Here is a 23858-nt window from a genome sequence, read left to right as displayed (position 1 = left end):
TGCATCTGACCTCAGAGTAAGCCCACTTCTAACTAGCTTTTTAGCTAATAGAAAAATAATAATGATATTAATACCAATCACTAATGCTTACTGAGTACTACTGTGTGCCATACTTCTTTCTAAACTGTGTAAATGTGTTAACACATTTATCTCTTCATGACACTCTCTTGATATGGGTGTCAATATTCTGATCTTCATTTATAAAATAAGACTTAAATATAAAAGGAGTAAATATAAAATGCAAGTATAGGAGCCGATTTGAACCCAATAGTCTGGCTCCATTGTCTGTGTACTTAACAAAGAGTAGAGAAGAAAAAAGTTTTCCTTGACTCAGGGTCTCCTTCTGATATGAAAATTAAACTGTCAAAGACATATTAACAGGAAAAAAGCACATAAGTTTGTTTAAAATAAATTTGACATGATACAGAGTCTTCATAGGAAATGAAGACCTGAAGAAATAGTTAAAATGGAATGCTTTTATACTAAGATTTATGAAGAATTGAAAGGTGTGGAAAGATATGGTAGGACAAAAGGGTATGACCAAAGGGTACTAAGTTGAGGGAAAGTTATTAAGGCCCCTCCCTTCAGATCCACTATGTGTCCCTTTGTCTTCAGAGATAAGGATGCTCCTATCCTCTGGATATAGGGAGGGCAACTCTCACATGAGGGCTTTATAGCCTACTTCAGGGTAAAATCTGAAAGTCCTTCCTGTGCACACCATTTCTCAGATTCCTTCAGTCTGACATATTCAGTATGCCAAAGTGTCTTATTTTGGAGTAGCGTATCCTTGAACTTTATCTGAAGCATACTATAATTGCAAACTATAACCCCCACTATGTCTTCTAATAATTTAAGTCTTCATTTTCTGTTTCTTGTGGCTTTAGTTTACAGATTATTAATTAAGTCAATCCACAATGTAGTTATTCAGTAAACATTTATTGACTGTTAACCATGGACCAGAAACCATGCCACCATGCATTGACTCCTCTAAATGGGCTCTGGAGCACTTGGGTGGCTCAGTTGTTAATCATCTGACTTTTGATTTCAGCTCAGGTCATGATCTCACAATTCATGGGACTGAACCCCACATTGGGCTCTGCACTGATAGTGTGGAGCCTTCTTGGTATTATGCCTCTTTCAAATAAATAAATAAACATGAAAAGAAATTTAAATGGGCTCTAGTTGGTAATGCCTGTCAAAATTGAACGTGGTTCTCCAAGGTCTGGGATTGAGATGGAGTGAAATATGTTAGCATGGTTCATGTGTGTGTATGTGTATCTTATATGATACTTGTGGCATTAATTAATTGGGCATTTCTTTTGATTTACAAAGAAAGGACATGCAGCCCAAGATATAAGCTCTTTTTTTTAATTTTTGCTACCATATATACCCCATTTCATCTGTGTGTAGTTTGTACTTTTCAACCTAAAATGAGAGTTTTCTATTTAATCCTAAAAAATTTGTATATAATTAAGTTGGTGCATCATTCTGACCTTTTGAGTCTATTTTGTTCTATTTTTCAATTCATTTTCTTTTCTACAAAAACATGCCATTTATGAATTTTGTATCCCAAAATCTTGCTTTGTTTGAGTTATTAATTCTAATATCATAGAAGAATAGCACAAGGGCAGGCACCTCAGGCATGCCAAGGTGGCACCTGTCCATTAAATGTCATTCATACATTCATTTAGTATATAATTACTGTACATATAGCTCTGTTTTAAATGTTGTTTGGTGAGTCACCCAATCTCTAAAAATTCCACCTCTGAGGTAATTGGGCTATTAGGTAGACCACACTCATCTAGTTTTGTTTTGTTTTGTTTTTACAAAAATGAGCACATAAATCTTTACCAAATATGATAGTAAAATCCAAGGGTTATGTCTCAATCATATTCCTGATTCACTGATGAGGACAAGAAATACTTAACCTGCATGTACTCTAATGACTCCCAGGGTTTATCTGTTTTCTATAAATGCTTTGAACTCTAAGCCTAGAGAGCATTATAATTTTGGCAAATATTGATGTCTAGTTTAACAGAATACAGCAGATATTATAAGTTAGTTATCCATGGCAAAATATGGATTTTAGATGTGATTGTTTATTTTGTATAATATGTTGGTTGCATACTTCTGTGCTACAAATGAGCACAAAATTGGTAGCCTAAAAGAGCACATGTTTTTAATCTCAGTTTCTCTAGGTCAGCAGTCAAGATGTGGCTTAACCTGGTCTTCTGTTTAAGGTCTAATGAGGCTGGAATTAGAGTATCATCTGGCTGTGTTTTCATCTGGAGTCTCAACTGAGGAAGAATCTGCTTCTAAGATCATTCAGTTTGTTTATAGAATTCATTTTCTTGTGGTTGGACAGAAGGCTTTGAGTTCTTGCTAATGTCAACTATAGACTGCCAATAGCTCCTAGGTCCCAGAGGATACCCTCAGCCCCTGGAAAACACCCTGGGCCTATTTCCCCTAATTCCTAGATGCCATCTGCAGTTCCTTGGCATATGAGATTTCCCTACTTGGTTGCTTACTTCATCCATCAGAGTGAATCTAATAGTAAAGCAGAATCTTACAAAGTGTCTTGGGATCATAGCAGTGACATTACATCACTTTTCAATGTTCCCTTGGTTGGAAGACCTGTTTATACATAAGAAAAGGAGATTGAATAAAGATGTGAACATGGGGAAGTGGAGCATCATGGAAGGCTATGTGTCTGCCTGTGACACATTTAAATGATTAAATTCATTGCTACTACTTAAATGTTAGGAAATCATATATTAAAAACAAAGTGTTTCCAGATTTTAAGAAGGCTGATACTAGGTATGCTTTAAATGGCCAGTATTGGTGTGGGATGAAAAATAGTTCCTTTGAACAGGTCAGTTCCTCTTTGGCTAACAGTCCCTCTTCTTACTGCATGTTGTTCATCATGCTTGCATTGTTGTTTTTCTCACAACTACACAACCTAAATTGTTTTTATTACTTGTCTGTCTCTGTGAATATTTGAGTTTTTATAACTCCTTATCTAAATATGTTATGTTACTTCATTCCTTTCCTCAGGGATTCATGCTGTCTTGGACTGCTCTCACCTCTTGTGGAATTCTGGCCATCATTTTGTGCCAGAGGTTGTAAGGAATCATAATAGTCTATCTTTGGCCACGGAAAAGCGATGTTCAAGTAACAATAGGTTTTGTGCTTATCAGTTGGTGTTCCTTGATCCCAGTGTCCAGGTTGCTGGTTGTCACTGCCAAATAAAACTCCTTTGGCTGAGGCCAAGTTCTGAAGCCACATCTTACTGTTATCAGATTATTAACTTATAGTGAACCTCTTTAAATCTCTAACTTCCTTGAATGTGTTTCACATAGTATATAGATACCCACCTTAGTCAAAGGTAGCCCGAGGATATAGAGTCACTGTCAGAAAAATGTTAATTATCCTCTCTGGTTATCAACATCTCAATACTTTCAGGAGGCTGTAATATCCCAAAATGATCACTCAGTTGCCCCCCCCCAAAAAAAAAGGTAAATAATCCGAGGTAATCCATAGCTTCCAATTCAGAGAATGTACTGCCTTAGTGAAAGATGATTATTCAATTTTTTACTACATTTCATTTTATATATTGTCTCTATACCTACTCTCATATAGGTAACAGGAGGGTAGCATTTCTACAGATTATTTTATGGTTCTGGTACACTGCAAACATCAGCCCCATCATAGCAACTATAGAAGAAATCAAATGCCTGCTTATTCTGGAATCTGGTTAACTTTCTCTCCATCAAAGTGGAGTTTACATTTTGGTTCGTTCATTGAAGCTAACTGAGATATTCTTGATTGCTTTAAAGCAGATGTTCATAGACTACAGACGTCTTTGCCCTTGGACAGTACTCAGATTTGTACCTTACAGCTTCAAGGAGGCATAATCTTAAAGACTAGCCCAGCTTTCCTTTGGTGATACCCATTCTGGTTCCATCATCTCTAATTTCCCTTTGAGCAGCTGGTAACTAAGCTATTCAATCAACAGCTATATGCATAACTACTGAGTGATTCTAGAGTCTTGTAGCTAATGTGACTAAAAGAGACTATTGTAGAAGCTCAGAAGCTCCCGCATGGGGATGCACAGCCAGCCACCCACACAATAATACTAGACACTGTGGCAAATACTGTACCATGCACTCTTCTAAGCACTTTACATGCTTAGAAAGGTTATATAATTTGCCCAAAGTCATAAAGCTAAAGCATAACTGAACTGAGGTATGAACTCAGGCAGTTTGTTCCATCACAGTGTTATATAATCCTAAAATGCATAGTATATAAGATCTGCTTTGGCTACATAATATTAATACAAACATTTATGTACCAGACACGGTACTATAAATAGTAATAATAGCTTCATATATAATATTCGATATAATTACCAGAACAACCATGTAAGATATATTATTATCATCTTATTTCAGAGATGAAGAAACCAACAGACAGAAAGTTGATGTAATTTGCTATGGGTCTCACAGCTAGAAGTGGGTTTATACCCAACATTTGCAGTGTTACCCAGTATACTAGAAATTATTACTTGTGTAGAAGAATTTATTTATTCACATGGTCCTGCTCTGTATTTAGTAAAACAAGAAAGGCAGAGAGAGAGAGAGAGAGAGAGAGAGAGAGAGAAAGCCAGAGTACCATCATTTCAGAAAAATCCCTCTTTTGCAGCTGTACTCTGTACATAAAGGCTGGTCTATCTCTGTGCCCCTCTACCGATAGTGTCACTATGCCTTGGTAGTAAATGGTGGCTGTTTAGCAACTGATCCATAGTCAAAGTAGATAATAAGCTTATGATTATTCTTAAAGTTCAGTAAAACAGTATACCTTCTGTACCTAACTAGTTTTATTCATGCCCCTTTTATAATTCACTTCGATATATAGAAAAAAAAAAAAAAGGACATGTTTACAATTGAAAGCAAGCTGGGTAATTCTTTCAAGAACGTTAAAGTGATCCCAAATGCTAATCTAGCCCACTTCTAGTAAGATGTCGGGCATGGGTGGGCCTGTGTCATTGGGATGGTTTGGAGCATGGAGTGGTTTCCTTTCTCTTTCCCTTCCAACCTTTTCCTAACTATCTTAACTTTACAGTTGATCTTGCCTAATAGCATGTCTGAAATCTCCCCTTCTCTTCCTTTGTCAGTGAAGCTTTGTTGAGGAATGTAACATGCTAATGAATAAAAAAGGTGTGCTAATGACTACATGAAAAATAGATGAATTCTCATTCTCTTAGGTATGAGATATCTTCAAGATATCTTCACCAGGCATTTGCTGAACACCCACTTGGCTGAATTCCTTTTTGTTGACTAACATAGACCTGCCTGTGAAGCTTTTATTTTAGGAGAGGAATTAAAATCCAGATTGGAGTACGTGAGGTATTGAAATGTCTCTAAAGGGCAACAGTGAGGAGACAAACCCCAGAGCAGTTTGACTCACAAAATATCTATTAGAATGGCCCATGTTTATATATATATATGNTAGGGTGGTCTTTAACCTCCATGTTTTTGGGGGTTTTCCAGGCTTATTCCTGTGATTGATTTCAAGTTTCAAAGCATTATGATCTGAGAGTGTGGTTGGTATGATCTCGATTCTTTTATATTTATTGAGGGCTGCTTTATGTCCCAGTATGTGATCTATCTTGGAGAATGTGCCATGTGCACTTGAAAAGAAAGTAAATTCCTTGGCCTCAGGAGGTAGTGTTCTAGATATATCTGTCAGACCCATCTGGTCCAAAGTGTCTTTCAAGTCCATTATTTCTTTAGTGATTTTCTGTCTGGTTGACCTATCCATTGCTGTAAGTGGAGTATTGAAGTCCCCTGCTATTAGCACATTCTTATCTATGAGCCTGTTTCTCTTTGTGATTAATTGTTTTATATATTTAGGTGCTCCCATATTCGGTGCATAGACATTTATGATTGTTAGATCTTCCTGATGGATAGACCCTATAATTATTAAGTAATGCCCTTCTTCATTTCTTGTGATTGACTTTAAAGTCCAGTTTGTCTGATATAAGTGTAGCTACTCTGGCTTTCTTTAGATTTCCAGTAGCATGATATATATTTATCCATCCCCTTACTTTTAATCTGAAGGTATCTTCCAGTCTAAAATGAGTTTCTTGTAGATAGCATATAGATGGATTTTGTGTTTTTATCTATTCTACTTCCCTATGAATTTTGATTGGAGCATTCAGCCCATTTACATTCAGTGTCATTATGAGATATGTGGGTTTAGAGTCTTTGTGTCCTTTGTGGCATTCACGTTTGTGGTGGTGTCTCTGGTATCTTTGTTCCTTGCAACCATTCCTTCACAGCGTCCCCCTCAGGATTTCTTGTAGGGCTANAAAGGTCGGGAGGTGTAGAATTTACATCTACAGAATGGACTAAATTTGATTGTTTACGCAAGCTGGTGACCAGAGGTAATCAGGTCAGTGTTCTGTGGAAAAAAAGAAAAAACAAAAAAACAAAAAAGGGAAAAGGGAGGATGCAGCTCTCAAGCAGGTATGGGCTTGGTGTGATCCAATGAGTCAGGTGGGAGTTTTGCCTGGAGGTTGTAGGGAGGAGAGTGGTGGTGGGGCTCCACCTCGCTTTTATAGGCATGTAAACTTTCTGGGCCAGAGGCTCAGTCAAAGTTTGTTGCGCTTTTCAACCCAGGCCAGTCCCAGCCTCCAAATCCTAGGCCAAGCACCCCGCTGAAATTGCCTCAGGCGAACCATGGCTTCCCCGTCAGGGAAATTCCAATCTTCCAGGCTAGCTCTGGGGGTGGAGCCAGAAGCCGCAGCTCCCTTCTCCTCAGGGTCGGGTTGGGGGGCCTGGACGGGGCGGGGGGCTTTGTCTGCCTGCGCGCTGAGCCCGCTGGAGTGAGGAAATCAAGTTCCCTTTGTGTCTCCTCACCCAAAACACGAACTCGAGGTCACATCTGCCAGTTTTTAGCTCTCTGCCTTCCCTCTAGAGTTCCAGCCAGCTAGGAGCTCGGACACCTGGTGTCTGTGCGGGCTCCTCCAGGGGTCCAAGCCCGCCTCAAGGGTAATGGCTGCAGGCGCCCAACTTCTCCCAACCAGCCAGGAGCCAACACAAAGAAGCAAATCGCCAGCGCAGCCCCTCCTGGGCGACTTGGAGCGTGGAGGGTCCTGACGCGCAGGTATTTTGTGCGCAAAGATTTTCTACACCCTGAGCGGAGTTTTTTCCCCCCCAAGCGGAGGTTTTTCCCCCGAGCGGAGGTTTTTTCCCCCCCGAGCGGAGCATTTTCCCCCTAGCGGAGGTTTTTCCCAGAGCGGAGGTTTTTCTGTTTCGGACTCTCTTTCCTCTCACTCCCCACAGAGGGGGGTGGCCCATCTCTCCAGTCTCCAATTCAGGCCCGATTTTTACTTCCCCAGTTCGCACTCACGTTAGAAGGCTTTCTCAGTGGAATCTGCGTCCTTTCTCTCTCAATCTCTTAGGTTTGGTACGGTTTCCTGTGGCTTCAGATCTTTTACGTGTGATGCCTGGGTGCGAGTGCAGGTACGGAGCTCCCTACTTCTCTGCCATCTTGCCCCTCCCCCGCCATGTTTATATTTTTATAGGACCTAGGAATAAATTGCCAAGTTGATGATTTGTACTGAGGTAGTTATAGGTACTTTCAGATATTGTAAAACATGGTTTCCCTATTAAATGCAATGTGTAGAATGAAATATTTGAAGCATCTGTAAGAAATCCTATTTAACTCATTGTGTCTAGTTTGCCAGTGCTTTATCTCCTGGGATCCTCATAGCAACTCTGTAAAGTCTTATTACTCCCATTATACAGATGAGAAAATGGAGGTCAGAGGGTCAATTAGAATGATCCAAAAAGCCCAGTGGAACTGTTTTCTGATTCCAGCTATTGTTGAAATCACTGTTACAAACTTTGGGTGTATGTCCACCAATGAATCAGCACTTCTGTATCCTTTGGATAAATTCTTAATAGGGCTGTTGCTCACTTGTAGGGTAGTTCTATTTTTAATTTTACAGGGAACCTCCACACTGTTTTCCAGAGAGTCTGCACCAGTTTGCATTCCCACCAACAGTGCAAGAGGGTTCCCATTACTCCACATTCTTGCCAGCATCTGCTGTTTCCTGAGTTGTTCATTTCTTCCACTCTGGTGTGAGGTGGTATCTCAATGTAGTTTTGATATGTATTTCTCTGATGATGAGTCATCTTGAGCATATTTTTATGTGTCTGTTGGCCATCTGGATGTCTTTTTTGGAAAAGTGTCTATTCATGTCTTCTGCCCATTTCTTCATTGGATTACTTGTTTTTCAGGTCTTGAGTTCAGTAAGCTCTTTACAAATATTGGATAGTAACCCTTTATCCGATACGTCACTTGCAGATAACTTCACCAATTCTGTCAGTTGCCTTTTAGTTTTGTTGACTGTTACCTCTGCAGTGCTGAAATTTTTTGTCTTGATGAGGTCCCAATCATTTATTTTTGCTTTTAATTCCCTTGCCTTTGGACACATGTTGAGCAGGAAATTGCTGTGTCTGACTGAGGTCAAAGAGGCTGTTGCCTGTTTTCTCTTCCAGGTTTTTGATGGTTTCCTGTCTCACCTTTAAGTCTTTCATTCGTTTTGAGTTTATTTTTGTGTATGGTGTAAGAAAGTGGTCCATTTTCATTCTTCTGCATATTGTCCAATTTTCCCAGCAACATTTACTAAAGAGACTGTCTTGTTTTCCCATTGGATACTCTTTCATGCTTTGTCAAAGATTAGTTGGCCATACATCTGTGGGTTCAATTATGGGTTTTCTATTCTATTACATTGATCTATATGTCTGCTTTTGTGACAATTCTATACTGTCCTGATGATCACAGCTTTGTAGTAGAGGCTAATGCCTGGGATTGTGATGCCTCGTGCTTGTGTTTTCTTCTTCAATATCACTTTGGCTATTTGGGAACTTTTGTGGTTCCAACAAATTTTAGGATTGTTTGTTCTAGCTTTGAGAAAAAAATGCCACTGCAATTTTGATTGAATTGAATTGAATGTGTAGATTGCTTTGGGAAGAACTGACATTTTAACAATGTTTGTTTTCCAATCCATGAACATGGGATGTTTCTCCATTTCTTTGTGTCTTCAATTTCTTTCATAAGTTTTCTATAGTTTTCAGCATACAGATATTTTACATCTTTGGTTCGTTTATTCCTAGGTATTTTATGGTTCTTCATGCAATTGTGAATGGGAACCATTTCTTGATTCTCTTTCTCTTGCTTCATTATTGGTATATAGAAATGCAACCAATTTCTGTGCATTGATTTTGTACCCTGCAACATTGATGAATTCATGTATCAGGTATAGCAGCTTTTTGGTGGAATCTTTCAGGTTTTCCATGTAGAGTATCATGTCATCTGTGAAAAGTAAAATTTTACTTCTTTGCCAATGTAGATGTCTTTTATTTCATTTTGTTGTCTGATTTCTGAAGCTAGTACTTCCAACACTATGTTAAACAACAGTGGTGATAGTGGGCATCCCTGAAAGTGGATCTCAGGGGGAAAGGTCTCAGTTTTTTCCCCATTGAGGATGATTTTAGATGTGGGCTTTTCATATATGGCTTTATGACGTTAAAGCACGTTCCTACTATCCCGACTTTCTTGAGGGTTCTTATTAAGAAAGGATACTGGATTTCATTAAATGCTTTTTCTGTATCTATTGACAGGATCATATGTTTCTTAACCATTCTTCTATTAATGTGATGTATCACATTGGTTGATTATCGAATATTGAACCAGCCCTGCAACCCAGGAATGAATCCCACTTGATCTTGGTGAATAATTCTTTTAATATACTGTTGAATTTTATTTCCTGATATATTGCTGAGAATTTTTACATCCATGCTCATCAGGGATATTGACCTGTAATTCTCCCTTTTAGCGGGGTCTCTGTCTGGTTTGGGAATCCAGGTAATGCTGGCTTTATAGAATGCGTTTGGAAGCTTTCCTTCAGTTTCTATTTTTTGAAGCAGCTTGAAAGGATAGATATTAATTCTGTTTTAAGTGTCTGGTAGAATTCCCCTGGGAGGCCATCTGGTCCAGGGCTCTTATTTGTTGAGATTTTTGATAAGTGATTCAATTTCTTTCCTGGTTATGGGTTTGTTCAACTTTTCTATTTCTTTCTATTTGAGTTTTGGTAGTGTGTAGGTGTCTAAGAATTGTCCATTTCCTCCAGGTTGTCCAGTTTGCTGGACATATAATTTTTCACAGTATTCTCTAATAATTTGTATTTCTGTGGTGTTGGCTGTGATGCGTCCTTTTCCATTTGTGATTTTATATGTTTGGGTCCTCTTTTCTTTTTTAGAAGTCTGGCTAGGGGGTTATCAACTTTGTTTATGCTTTCAAAAAACCAACTCTTAGATTCATTGATCTGTTCCAGTTTTGTTTTTTGTTTTTTGCATTCTGTATTATTTATTTCTGCTCTAATCCTTATTATTTCTTTTCTTCGGCTGGCCTTGGGGTTTCTTTGCTGTTCTGCTTCTAGTTCCTTTAGGTGTGTGTTTAGGATTTGTATTTGGAATTTTTCTTGTTTCTTGAGATAGGCCTGGATTGCAATGTATTTTCCTCTTAGGATTGCCTTTGCTGCATCCCAAAGGGTATGGACTGTCATGTTTTCATTTTCATTTGCTTTCATATTTTGTAAATGTCTTCTTTATTTGCCTGGTTAACCCATTCATTCTTTAGTAGGATGTTCTTTAACCTCCATGCATTTGGAGGTTTCCCAAACGTTTTCTTGTGGTTGATTTCACGTTTCATCGCATTATGATCTGAAAATATGCATGGTATGATCTCAATATTTTTATATTTATTGAGGGCTGTTTTGTGACCCAGTATGTGACCTATCTTGGAGAATGTTCCATGTGCACTCAAGAATGTGTATTCTGATGCTTTTGGATGAAAAGTTCTGAATATATCTGCCAGGTCCATCTGGTCCAGTGTAAAATTCAGGGCCATTGTTTCTTTATTGAATTTCTGCCTGGATGATCTGTCCATTGCTGTAATTGGAGTATTAGTGTCTCCTGCAATTACCGTATTCTTATCAATAAGATTGCTTATGCTTGTGATAGATTATTTTGTATATTTGGGTGCTTTCAAATTGGGGGCATAAACATTTATAATGTTAGCTCTTCATGGTGGATAGACCCAGTAATTATGATATAATGCCCTTCTTCCTCTCTTGTTATAGCCTTTAACTTAAAATACAGTTTGATATAAGTATCACTACTCTAGCTTTCTTTTGGCTTCCAGTATCACAATAAATGGCTCTCCATCTCCTCAATTTCAATCTGAAGGTGTCCTGAGATCTAAAATGAGTCTCTTACAGAAAGCATATAGATGGATCTTGTTTTTTTTTTTCTTTTTTATCCATTCTGATACCACATGTGTATTGATTGGAGTCTTTCATCCATTTACATTCAGAGTTACTGTTGAAAAATATGGAACTAGTGTCAGTCATTGTGTTATCTGTAGGTTTCATGCTTGTCATGCTGTCTCTGGTCTATTATAGTCTTTTCAGCATTCTATTCATAGTCTTCCTTACACTCTCTTGCAGGGGTAGTCAGTAGTCATGAACTCTTTCAGTTTTTGTTTGTGTGGAAAAGGTTTTATCTCTTTTTCTATTCTGAATGACAGACAGCTTTGCTGGATAAAGGATCCAAATCTTGATTCTTAAGAGATTGTACTCTTCATGCCCTTATTCTAGGGACATGCAACTCCACCCAGCCAACAAAGAACATCTGGCTCCTCTAGTGACATGTACCTGTGAGCAAGGCACTTTGTCCCACTCTACAGTCTCTTGCACCCCCCAGGTGTCTGACTGGGATTCAAACCCTGATGTCTTAAAGGATCTTGTGACATGCGCCCTGGCTCCTGGCTAGAGTTATTCTGCCCAGCTGACAAAGGTCCTCTGGCTAGTGAGTGCAAGCAAGGGCTTTTGTCCTTGGAATGGCTCTTTGCCTTACCACAGCACTCAATTGCTTTCTAACACTGTCATCTGTACCTCTGAACTAGTTCCCAAGACTCGGCCTGGTTCCTCACCTCCCCAAGCCCATGAATAGGAAGCTGGCCCCAGTCGAGGGAAAGCCCCATAGTTAGAAATTGGATTTTTCTGTTTTTTTTTCCTATTCCCCGGTTGATGGTTTTTCTCCTGTCTAACCATCCTATACTTCCACAGCCTCTCTTTCTCTTCCTTTTGTCTCTCCATAGAAGGGGATTTCCCTACCACCATGCCTATGTCACCCATTTTACCTATCCCAGTTCACAGTCATGCACATTTGGCCCACTAAGTTGTCCCCATGGGTCCCTGGAGACGTCTCTGTTTTTCTGCAGCCCAGACTGTTCAAATTCCAAGTCCTCTGGTCTCAACACTGCTGTGTTTGAGGAATAAGGGAATTTCAGATCCCCCTGCTTGTCCACCATGTTGATCTCATCTACCTTATTTTGAATAGCAGGTCTAATAGGGGAGAAGAGGAGGGAAGAGACGCACAGAAAACTCTGTTGTGGGAAAAGCTGTGGGTGCACTGAGTAATCTTGCCATGGACCTGTCCTGCTGGAGGTTCTCTTCACACTTAGAAAATGCTGGAGAACCTCGAAGAATATATTTTGAGAGGTTGCTCTAACTTTTCTTTTTCTCTTTCAGCAGTGTTACTGAGATTACCTGTTTGATGCTTTATAATTACATTTTCACTCTAAGTATAGCTGCTTCTTTTTAAAAAAAACCCAGTTCCTTCCAGTATGATTATTAATGCTTTCTTACTAGTCAGTATGGGCTTGTTTTTCCCCAAATGTTCATCAAACTTTGGGTTTTAATAATAGAAGCCAGTTGCATTTCCAAAAACATCATTATTTAATATTACCTTTCTGATCTTAAAGAGATTCTGTCTGAAGCTATGCCAAAGGGCTCTTGAAAAAAAATATTTTTGAGGAAAAAAAAGAGCTGAAATCTATCACTGATAGATTCAGCAGCCACTGTTGCACAGTAAAAAGTAATTCAAACATAGGTAAATAAATAGCTTTTTTAGTTAGAGTACTATGTTCCTGAGAGGAAGATTGTCTCTCAAAGCAAAACATTGTGAGAGGCAGCTGTCCACCACATTGCTGGGCCATGTGGATTATGTGTAGGAGCCCCAGAGCCTGCTCAGGACCACTGTAAACACCAAATGCAAGGCTGGATTTAACTTTGTAGTTCAATACCCCTTAGCAAAATTGAAGGGAGATAATAATAAGATGTATTAGGAGCATCAAGATGACACATACAGTAAACAGAAAGAACTGTCATATGTGATGCAACAGAGGTAACTAGAGACAGTTGTCATTGGTTACCGTGGAATGAACTGCGCCTTTTCTTAGGCTAAATCCATGAGGAAATGAGAACAGCAAAGTCTCATGTTATTACAGCAACCAGAAGCACAATTCAAGACCAATGAATACCAAATTGTGAGAATGGGGTTCTTCATTTTATTCGCTCTTTACTAAATATTTTACATACATAATCCTATTGGATCTTAACAAATATCATAAAGGTAAATATTGTTCACTTTGCATTTGAGGAAATGGTCTCAGTGGGGCTAGGTAACTTAGTCAAAATTATACAGCACATTGCAGAGGTGGAATTCCTGACCAGGTGCTGTCTGATTTGGTGAATCCACCTTAACATTTATCTTAAAAACATGTTGAGGTACATCCAGCCATCAGGTCTTTCATGCCAGTGGTGGTGAGTACTGCTCTTAAAATACTTCTCAGTCTTCGCCTTCTGATCACCCTCAGGACTGCACTTTCTGACAATGGTTGACTGTGGCCACCTGACCAGATAAGGTCAAGAGTTTTTCACAGAAGAACTGAGTGTTACTTCCAGACCTGAGCATCAGATGGCTAATGTGAAGCCTTTCTAAGTTCTCTATTCCCATCCTGTAGTGAATCATCCCCTGTACAATGAGGATGGCAAAGTGTTGCACCCTGACAACCTGCTATGGACAGTGCAGAGTGAGTGAAAAATAATGTTTATTATCGTAGGGCAAATAAGTTATGGAGTTGTCTTTTGAAAAAGTTTAGTTTACCCATTATGATGGATTCAGAAATTGCCACTAGGGATGGATGACATAATAGAAAACACCTAAATTATGCAGGACTGGTTCCAATGCTGACAGTAGATGACAGGGGAACTGTTACTAGGGATGATGACATCTTTGTCTATATTATGCCGTGATGTAACATTTGGCTTTGATGAGCAACAGTTTGGAAGGCAGAGCAAGCACTACAGACCTCATGGCTAGGGGAGAGATCAGAAAACAGATTGTCACTGGTACATGTTTCTTGATATTGATTGCATTTGACAAGGCACTAAAAGAAGCAAGTGGTTGTTTATGAGCAGAAATTTAAGGCACTAAAAGGTGTTAATAAATTCAGGAATTTATCAGATGGAAAAGGCAATTACTTATCAATTCCAAACTCTAAAGGTTAAAATGGAGAAATATCTTGATCAAAAAAATATGACTTTTAATAGACCACTGCAAAACACACAGTTGAGAGTGTGGCCATTGCAATCACTACTAAAACTGGCACGCAATAAGCCATTCCAACTGGGCACAAAGGCTGAAAGAAAGAAATACCTATGTAGTTCTCACACTGGAGCATGACCAGCCAAAGCACCCACACTGAAGGTACCCACAGCTGAGAGAAGAAATGATGGCAAGTAAGAGGAGGTTGAAAGCATAGGGAGAGGAGGCAAAGAAACAAGCTACACTTAAATAGTGTGTGTAGATTAAGAGCTGCAGGGAACATCTATGGGAACAGCTGTGAGCATGTGCTCTTGGTGACATCATGCTTCATAAAGCCTACTTGATTTCAGAAGACACACTGCCAAAATAATCACAAACAGACACCTAAATCCATGAATCTGAAAGTTTCTGTGATTGTGTACAACACAATAAATCCATCAATAACCCATTAAAAATCTACATGCAGAGCTAAGAAGCCTGCTCAACCCCCAAGAAGGAATATTCCCCAGTGTCTACTGTAGAAGGGCCCAAGGAAAGGAATTTCACTTCTGCCTCCGAGGACAAAGCCCAGGCCACATAGAACAATGGGGAGATCGTGTCAAAGAATGGCAGAGACCCTTCCAAGAGTTGGCACCCCTCACAGCATTGGCACAAACCAGTTACTGCCATCTTCCCAGTGAGAGGAAGACAAGGCAGACAACTGGTCATTTTAGTTCTGAATCTCCAGATAAAAAGGAACTGAATCTGGTACTTGACAGAGGCTGCTGCATATCAGACAGAAATGCTAGAGCTTTGAGCTGGAGGCCATGAATAGAAAGGCCCATGTGTTGTCTCTCTTGTGGTAGAGGGGTGAGTATGTTTCCCCTTGCAGAAGGGAAAGGAAGCCAAACACTATGTGATTAGAGTGCTTTTCATAAAATACTGTTGCCCTCTACCTTCCTGATATATGGAGAGATTGTATTTCCTAGACCCATATAGTTGGGTAGAGCCAGGATTGATACCACTTTCACATTTAATTGTCAGTTGGATACTCTTTAGCTCTTGCTTTTCCTCTGAACCAGCAAACAACACTATAGCTGGTTCCAGGCTGTTTCAGTAGCCTGGGCCCACAGAGTGAAGGATGTATGAAACCTGAGTAGCCAAGGAACATCAGCAGGAGACATCTGGGATGTTCAATGCCACTGAGGTGTGGACCTTACCCACCTCCTGGAAAGTGATCCTGAACCAAGTGATCCTGAACCAGTCCTTGAATACAGATTCTTACTGGAGGTTGTATCTCTTTTTTTGCAGAAATCACAGCTTATTCTATAAATTCTAATCTCTGTATTTTAAGGTGAAGTGAGAATTTAAAGACACTGATATACAGAGTTCCAGATCCCCAGTGTTTTTTCATTGTGTGGCCAACATGGACTTTGTTTTCAAAGAAACAATTGTTCTTTCTTTGTGTAACTAATATTTCATGTGTACTTTATATAAAAGTGCATGTGATCACAATAAAAAAATTGCTTTTGGCCTTAGAAGACTGGATAGCACATAACTCTCAGTAAGAATAGAAATCCTCACCTGGTAGGTACATGAAGGATAGTGGTGAACATGGAGGAGCATATGCTGTTCTGTGAGCAGGTCAGGTAGAGGTCAGTTCAAAATCACATGTGTGGATATGAGTTTATGAAATGAGGAGCAACAGATGTGACTTGGACATCACAGTCAAAAACACTAACACACATCTAGTGATGTATGGAGGGAAAGTCCTCTTTCATTCTTTAAAATCTGCTTTCTTGTGATTAATGGCTGTGTTATCCATGTCCAATGGAGGAAATCAAAGCAGCTATAATTGTCTACAGAACACTACCATGCATTTCATTATTTTAACAAGGTCTATTTGATATTTTTAATTGATTTTGAATTACATATTTCATTTATAAAACTGTATTTACAGTTGTGTGAGAATTAGAAGCTATGGGATTTATATCTACTTTTAAGTTCCAACATGTTTAAGTAAAATTACACTTAAAAAATTATTTGTTTTGAGGGGCACCTGAGTGGCTCAGTCAGTTAAGCATCCAGCTTTGGCTTAGGTCATGATCTTGTAGTTCATGGGTTCGAGCCCTACGTTGAGCTCTGTGCTGATAGCTCAGAGACTGGAGCTTGCTTTGGGTTCTGTGTCTCCCTCTCTCTCTCTGCCCCTCCCCTGGTCACACTCTGTATCTCTCTCCTTCAAAAATAAACATTAAAAATTTTTAAAAACTTATTTGTTTTGAGAGAGAAAAAGAGAGAGAGAGAGAGAGAGAGAGCAGGGGAGGGGTTGAGATAGGGGGAGAGAGAGAATTGGAAGCAGGTTCCATGCTGTCAGCGCAGAGTCTGATTTTTTTTGTAGGGCCTTTTTTACTTGTGTTAAAACATGCATAACAAAATTTATCATTTGAACTATTTTAAGGGTACCACTCAGTGTGGTTAAATAAATTCAAATTGTGCTATCATCACCACCATCTATCCAAAGAATTTTCTTCATCTCCCAGGATTGAAATTCTGTACTCATTAAACAATGACTCCCCATCGCTGTGCCTTCTAAACATTGACAACCATAGTTCTATTTTCTTGTCCCTATGAATTTGACTATTCTAGGAGTCTCACGTAAGTGGAATCCTACAATCTGTGTCCTTTTATCACTGGCTTAATTCCTTTATCATAATGTCTTCAAGATTCATTCATGTAGCATACGCCCAAATGTCCTGCCTTCTAAAGGCTGAATAATATTCTATTGTGTGATATGCCACATTTGTTTACATATTCATCTGTCAATGAACACTTGAGTTGCTCCCACTTTGAACTATGGTGAATAATGCTGATATGAACATGTGTGCACAAATATGTCTGAGTCCTTGGTTCAATTCTTTTGGATGTGTGTGTGTGTGTGTGTGTATACACACTATTTTAGACTATTGATTCAATCCCTTTAGTAGTTATAGGTTTGTTCAGATTTTCTATTTCTTTATTACTCAGTCTTGATAAGCTGTATTATGAGTAATTTTTAATTCATTCAAATTATCCAATCTGTTGGTATATAGTTTTCCATAGTGCTTTTTTATAATCCTTTTTATTTCAGTAAAACAGGTTATAAAGTCCCCTTTCATTTTTATTTTAGTTATTTGAGTTTATTTTTTTCTTAGTTTGTCAATTTTGTTGATATTTTCAAAGAACCAAATCCTGGTTTTGTGGATTTTCTTTATTGTTTTTTCTATTGTCTATTCAATTTATCTTTGCTTTAATTTTCATTTATTTCTCTCAGCTACCTTTGGGTTTAGTTTGTTCACATTTTACTTTATCTTAAAGTCTATTTGAAATATTTCCTATTTTTTACTGTAAACATTTACAGCTCTAAATGTCCCTCTTATCCCAGCTTGTGCAGCATTCTGCAAGTTTTTATATGTAATATTTTTATTTTCATTACATTAGCCTCAAAATACTTTCAAATTTCCCTTGTGATTTCTTCTTTGACACACCAGTTGTTTAAGAATGTATTGTTTAATTTCTGCATATTTGTGAATTTCCCAGTTTGCCTTCTGCTTCTGATTTCATTTCCCTCAAGTTGTTGAGGTTTCTTCTGCCGAAGGATAGAGAATAGAAAAGTGAATATGGTCATGCTTTAATTACCCTCTCTGCATGCCTGTTGAGAAATTAAGATTTTTTTAAAAAAGATTCTTTACTTCTTTAACAAGTGTTCTGAATTAAATGCTTATAAATTCCCAGGTTCTCCATGGCCAAATTTCTTTTCTCGTTGACCGTTTATTATTTATGGAAACCCCCACCATTGGGAGGGTGTTGTACCCCCAGTTGCAGAGTCATGGGGTGACTTCTTGTAGCTAGCACACAAGGAACTCATAAGACAGCCTGTGGATTGCCTGTGTTTATGCTCAGAGCTGTGAATTGTCCTCCCCTTCTCTAAGCTTTCCCACCTTCGAATTAACTCCTAATAAAATGTTTTCATACCAACAAAGGATAGTTGTTCTTCTTCCAAGTATATAATTTGCTTTCTAACATGCAAATATAAACTTATATGGGAAAGCTTTTTATTAATTCTTATGACAATGGAATTTTTCTGCATTAGGCAATTTGTTTGAAATATTTGAACTTGTCACTTGCAAAGTTGGATAGCAAATTGTTATAAGCAGCAAATGCAATCAGATTGTTAACAAGCATAATAAATGATTTTTATTAATGTAAATACCTAGGCTCATCTTATAGTATGAATTTTTCAGATATCATGTTTCAGTAAGATCCATATACTTCTGCAGCTTAAAAATTTCTCACAGAATACCAAACATTTGGCCTCTTTGAACTGTTTGCTTTTTAAACATTTAATTGCAGAAAATCAACATTTCATTACTCATGAACCAAAAGAAATTATTATTTGGTTCTTAAAGACTTCCTGTAATTAAATACTTTCTCATTTACCTCCTGCCACTTAAAGAAAAGATAATTTCACATCTCTGAGCTTGTTCATAGGCATCAGAACAATATTTCTTATGCCTCATTCATTTCATCCCTTAGGGAATTCTGAATGTAGGAAATAACCTTGGTTATAACCATGATGATTGGCCAGAGACCAGAGTTCAAAATGTATGTCATCAAATTAAACCTACATAAATCAAAGAGCAAGTACCAGGTGCAAAACAGAGATTTGTCCAAGATACAGCACCAGCCTATTCTTGAAGTGTATCAGTTTGCTGCTATTCCCTCTTCTGATAGTATTGAAAAGACATCTCCTTTTTCAGTTCTTTGCCAGGGGAGCCACTAAGGCAACCACTATGAACACGACCTGTCTGCTCAATACTGCCACCATCTCTGTTCAAGATTATCTTCCTCTGCTTGGCTTCTGAGGGCTTTGCAGTGTGATATGCCACTTGTCTATCCAGATGCCTTCTCTCCATTCCATCTGCTGAAGCCCCTATGGTCACTACACTAACTTTTGGCTTATTCCCACCCATGCTTGGCTTGTCCTTTCACCTCAGCCCAATTGTGCACTGTCTTCCTCAGAATGACCACAGGCACAAATTGTCATGGTTTCAGAACCCTCTCAAACCCCTCCTCCAAGAGGCCCTCCTGAAATTCTGTTGCCCGTGTTGGTCTCATTCTCCACAGAGATCATCTTGCACTCATAGTTGGCATTTTGCAATTTAACCTTTCTTCCAAAGCATATGACAAAGATAAAGCGATTTCCTCTTTAAGATTATCAAAGTTTCCTTGAAAACGGTGATCATTCCTGAAGCTTCTGTGTTTCACTTGCAAATCTCAAAGAGCTGGTCCTTTATTGATTAAAAGAAAAGAAAAAAGACACAAATGGGCAAGGATTCATTAATGGTGTTTCCCACATTAGAGTCGATTTTCCAAAGTGTGAAGAGACTAATTATCACCAACAGTTGTAATATGAGACTTTCAGACATCATAGAAAACAAGGTCAGTAATTTCCTCTGAAAATTTGTACTCAAAATAAATACTTGTACTGGTAAGTAAATGTGTGCTTTCAGCTATGGTGAAGAGAAATAATCAGTGGCAATATAGGCAGAGATGCTTCTTTTTTATCATACTAAATTTCACAAGTTTAGATAACTGTGTTTATGTGTGGGTGTGTATTCCTATGTAAATAAACAATCATCAACCAATATTAATTAGGGAAAACATTAAATAACTTTGAGAGTAAGAGAATATGTGGCTAGGTAGAGCTTCTTTAAGTGGATTGATGATGACAATTTTCCTAAGTAGATGTTCTTATGTACTTGGAGACAGTCTGTTCTCATAAGCAGCAAAGGGAATGCTGCATACCATCTTAATTTGTTTCCCAGCTCCTTCTCTGTACCTTCTGCTGTCCAGGACTTCGTCTAGACATTTAAGGAGGATGATTTTGATGCATCAGGTAAACCATGTCTCAAGCACGTTAATTGTGTGAGCCAGGGCAAATAATGTCAAATTTTCCAGCACCGACTTTAGGTTTCCTATTATAGCTAGCGGAGATGGAGAGAAAGTCCAGTATTCTGCCCTGAGAAGAGGGCCTCAGTTTTTCCTTCCCTCTAAATGGGAGTCATGAAGAGCTGGAAGCACATGGTAGGGTATGAGAGTGGCATCCACAACTGTGTGATGTCTTGAAGCAAAAGAAATACCGGGTTCCATCCTTTTATCTCCAGTCATGCCATGAATGTGAAAAGGATGTTTTGGTCATTAATGAAATATCATGAGGTAATTGTGTTGAAACAAAGTAATTGATGAAAATCTCTCCATAAAATGCCAAGATCAAAATGTTTAAATGAATTCAGGAGGAAGAAGCATATGAAGTGAAATAATATGAAAAGAGAAGGAGGCATCACTGCAGTGAAGGAAAGAAGAAAGCCAAGGGATCTGTTCTGAAAAGATTCCCCTTCCTAAGGTGAAATATCCCAGTGAACACATATTTTGGAGTATTAAAGCTAAGTGTCACTCAGTTAAGTATCTCTCAATAAAATTTCCAATGGCCTAAGGGGAAATAGATAAAAGATCAAAGTAGAAAATGATAATCTAGCACTACTTTATTGCTTTATTTTTTTTTTCCTTGTGGCTCTTCCATCCCGAAAAAGGAGATCTTGCTGAAAAACCACATTATGCTCTTGTAATTGTTAAAACTTTCATTTATGTGAGCAAAATCATGTAATTTTTTTAAATATTTTTTTATTTATTTCTAGGAGAGAGAGAGACAGTGTGAGTAGGGGAGGGTCAGAGAGAGAGGGAGACACAGACTCTGAAATAGGCTACAGGCTCTGAGCTGGCAGTCAGCACAGAGCCCGACGCAGGGCTCGAACCCACGAACTGAGAGATCATGACCTAAGCGAAAGTCGGACGCCCAACCGACTAAGCCACCCAGGCGCCCCAAATCATGTAATTTTTGATATAACTATATCAGTGTCCATTTAATATTAGGTATTTTAAGCACGCTTGCACCTTTCTCGACAATCAAGACTAATGCATAATATACTGTGGCAAAAACAGTTGGGAAGTCCTGTGACTAACCATTTGTAATTCAGACTACCTACTTTTTCTCTTTTTTCAAACAGTTTATAGGAGTTGCTCATATGTATTCGGAGGACATTGTGACTGCTACTTGAGTATATTTGTTTTTTTTTCTTTTATAAAGTCAGTATTCTGTGACAAACGAACCTGTGTTCAGGTTACTTTTCATGCTGTCTTAGTCTTATTTTGGTGGTGGTGGGTCGGGAAGGTTGCTTTGTTTCTGTTTAAGATTTTTGTTTTTGTTTTTGTTTTCCTTTCTGCATGTTGATCTGCACTATTAGGGTATATGACAAAGTCCTTTATTAAGGATTTGACATAGCAGCTTATGCCCCTGAAAAGGAGTGGTACAATAGCACTTTTGAAATGTCTTTACTTTTCTAAATTTTATTTTGGGTTCATTTAATTTTTTATGCCTAGTCTTATGTTATTTGTAAATACTTTAAAATGTAACAAAAACTTATGCTTCCATTCCTAATCCTGTTTTCAAGAGGCAACCTCTGTCAACATTTTTAGCTGTTTTATTTTCTGATATTTATCTCTGCAGTTCATACTAATGTGTGTATTCTATTTCTTTGACTCAATTTTAGACACAGACTATTGACTTCCTATAATGGTTGCTGAGAACTGTGGGTAACTCACAGCTTGTCTCCATAACCTCTACTCTCCTTGTGTAACTGCATCTTAATTGGGTAAATGCATAATAAGAATTTTCACTCTTTTGACCATGTAAACTCTGTTTGCTTTTGGACTAGTGTACTGTAATTATATGTCCATTCTCATCAAACTCTTTGTTTTCCTTGGGAATCAGAAATTGGCCTTTTTCACCCCTACTGTAGGCTTAATTTTCTTGGAACACATCAAAAAATCTTCCTACATCCTCAAACAGTTTGTAAAATACCTCTCAGAAGAGTTTTCCAGACACTCAGTTCTGTCTGATGATTTGCCCATCCCCCATGTCTTAGAGTCCTGGCCTTGCAATGCTTCATGTAGATTTAGTATGTGTGGGAGTGATGTAACCCAGATGGACACCTGTCCCACTATGATCTGCTTGAGCATCACTTCCCTCTGCTCTTGGTCATCTTTATCTATGATCTCAGGCCTTCCCCATCTTTGGTTAAGCTCCGCTGTGTAGTTGGAAATCATTATTCCTCAGGATTTTGAAGAACATTATTCCATTGTCTTTCAGTTTAGCTGGTTAGGGAGATCTAAATCATTCTAATGAATTATCGTTTTGTGATTTTTTTTTCTTCTTTCTGGCAGCTTTAGGAAATACTTTTTATTCTTGGTGTTCTGAAATTTTACTATGAGATGACTAGAAATTGATCTTTTTTAATTTACTATCTTATGAATTTGGGGAGACCTTTTCAATCTTGGGCATTTCTGCTTCTGTTCTGAAATTTCTTCTTGCAGTATTTAGTTGATAATTTTATTACCACTTTTTTGTTGTTGTTCTCTTTCTGGAATTGATATTAACTGGGCATTAGACCAATCATCCAATATTCTTTTCTTTACTCCTTTCACTTTGTCAATTTTTTCCCTTCTGGGAAATTTCCCCAAGTTCAGTTTACAAATTTCTATTGAATTTTCATAAATTATCATATTTAAGATTTACTTTTTTGTTTTCTGATTGTTCCATTATAATAGCATCATGTTTTTTAAAGTTTATTTATTTATTTTGAGAGACAGCATGAGTGGGGAAGAGGCAGAAAGAGAGGGAGAGAGAGAAAATCCCAAGCAGGTTCCACACTGTCAGCATGGAGCCCAAGGAGGGGCTCAAACCCACAAACCATGAGATCATGATCTAAGCTGAAATCAAGAGTCAGATGCTTAGGTGAGCCATCCAGGTGCCCCAATGGCATCTTGCTTTAATGTTATGGATGCACTGAATTTTTTTTAAATCTCCCTGAGGGATGTTATACTTACTTTGATATTTTCTTCTACATTTCATAATATCATATCTTCATATTTATTCATATTTATGTATCTTTTTATCTTATTGTCCATTTCATGGTTCTGATTCCCTAATATTTTACTGCCTTTTATATTTGAGAATGAGTTACTACAGAGTTGATGAGAATTTCTTTGTGTGTAAACGGCTGGAAGTGAACCAGAGTGCTTCACTAAAGGATTATTAGGTCTCCCTTATTTTTCCTTTGGGATATACATTCATCAGCCTTTGGTGCACTTTTTCCCCTTTTTGTTCTTATTCCTTTATAATTGCCTATCTATAAAAGTAGGCTCATGTATCCTGTTTTGGAGGTGGTGTTGTAGGGTAGAATAGTACTAGATATAAGCTTA

General features: G+C 38.2%; 1 protein-coding gene and 1 long non-coding RNA gene across 3 annotated transcripts in view; both read left to right on the top strand.

The window, feature by feature from the left end:
• Window positions 1-23858, top strand: part of GABRG3 (gamma-aminobutyric acid type A receptor subunit gamma3) — a 700780-nt gene that overhangs the window by 164486 nt on the left and 512436 nt on the right. The gene's annotated exons all lie outside the window — the stretch shown is intronic.
• The window catches only part of LOC144227561 (uncharacterized), a 71917-nt gene continuing 61439 nt past the window's right edge, over window positions 13381-23858 (top strand). For both annotated transcript variants that reach the window (XR_013333957.1, XR_013333958.1), the window contains exons 1-2: window positions 13381-13547; window positions 20834-20943. This is a non-coding gene — a long non-coding RNA (uncharacterized LOC144227561). The remainder of the gene's footprint in view (window positions 13548-20833; window positions 20944-23858) is intronic.

This window comes from Crocuta crocuta, unplaced genomic scaffold, assembly GCF_008692635.1.
Source record: "Crocuta crocuta isolate KB4526 unplaced genomic scaffold, BGI_CrCroc_1.0 scaffold355, whole genome shotgun sequence".
NCBI lineage: Eukaryota > Metazoa > Chordata > Mammalia > Carnivora > Hyaenidae > Crocuta > Crocuta crocuta.
The sequence above is the reverse complement of the archived record's forward strand: the minus strand, read 5'-3'. Positions and strand labels throughout refer to the sequence as shown.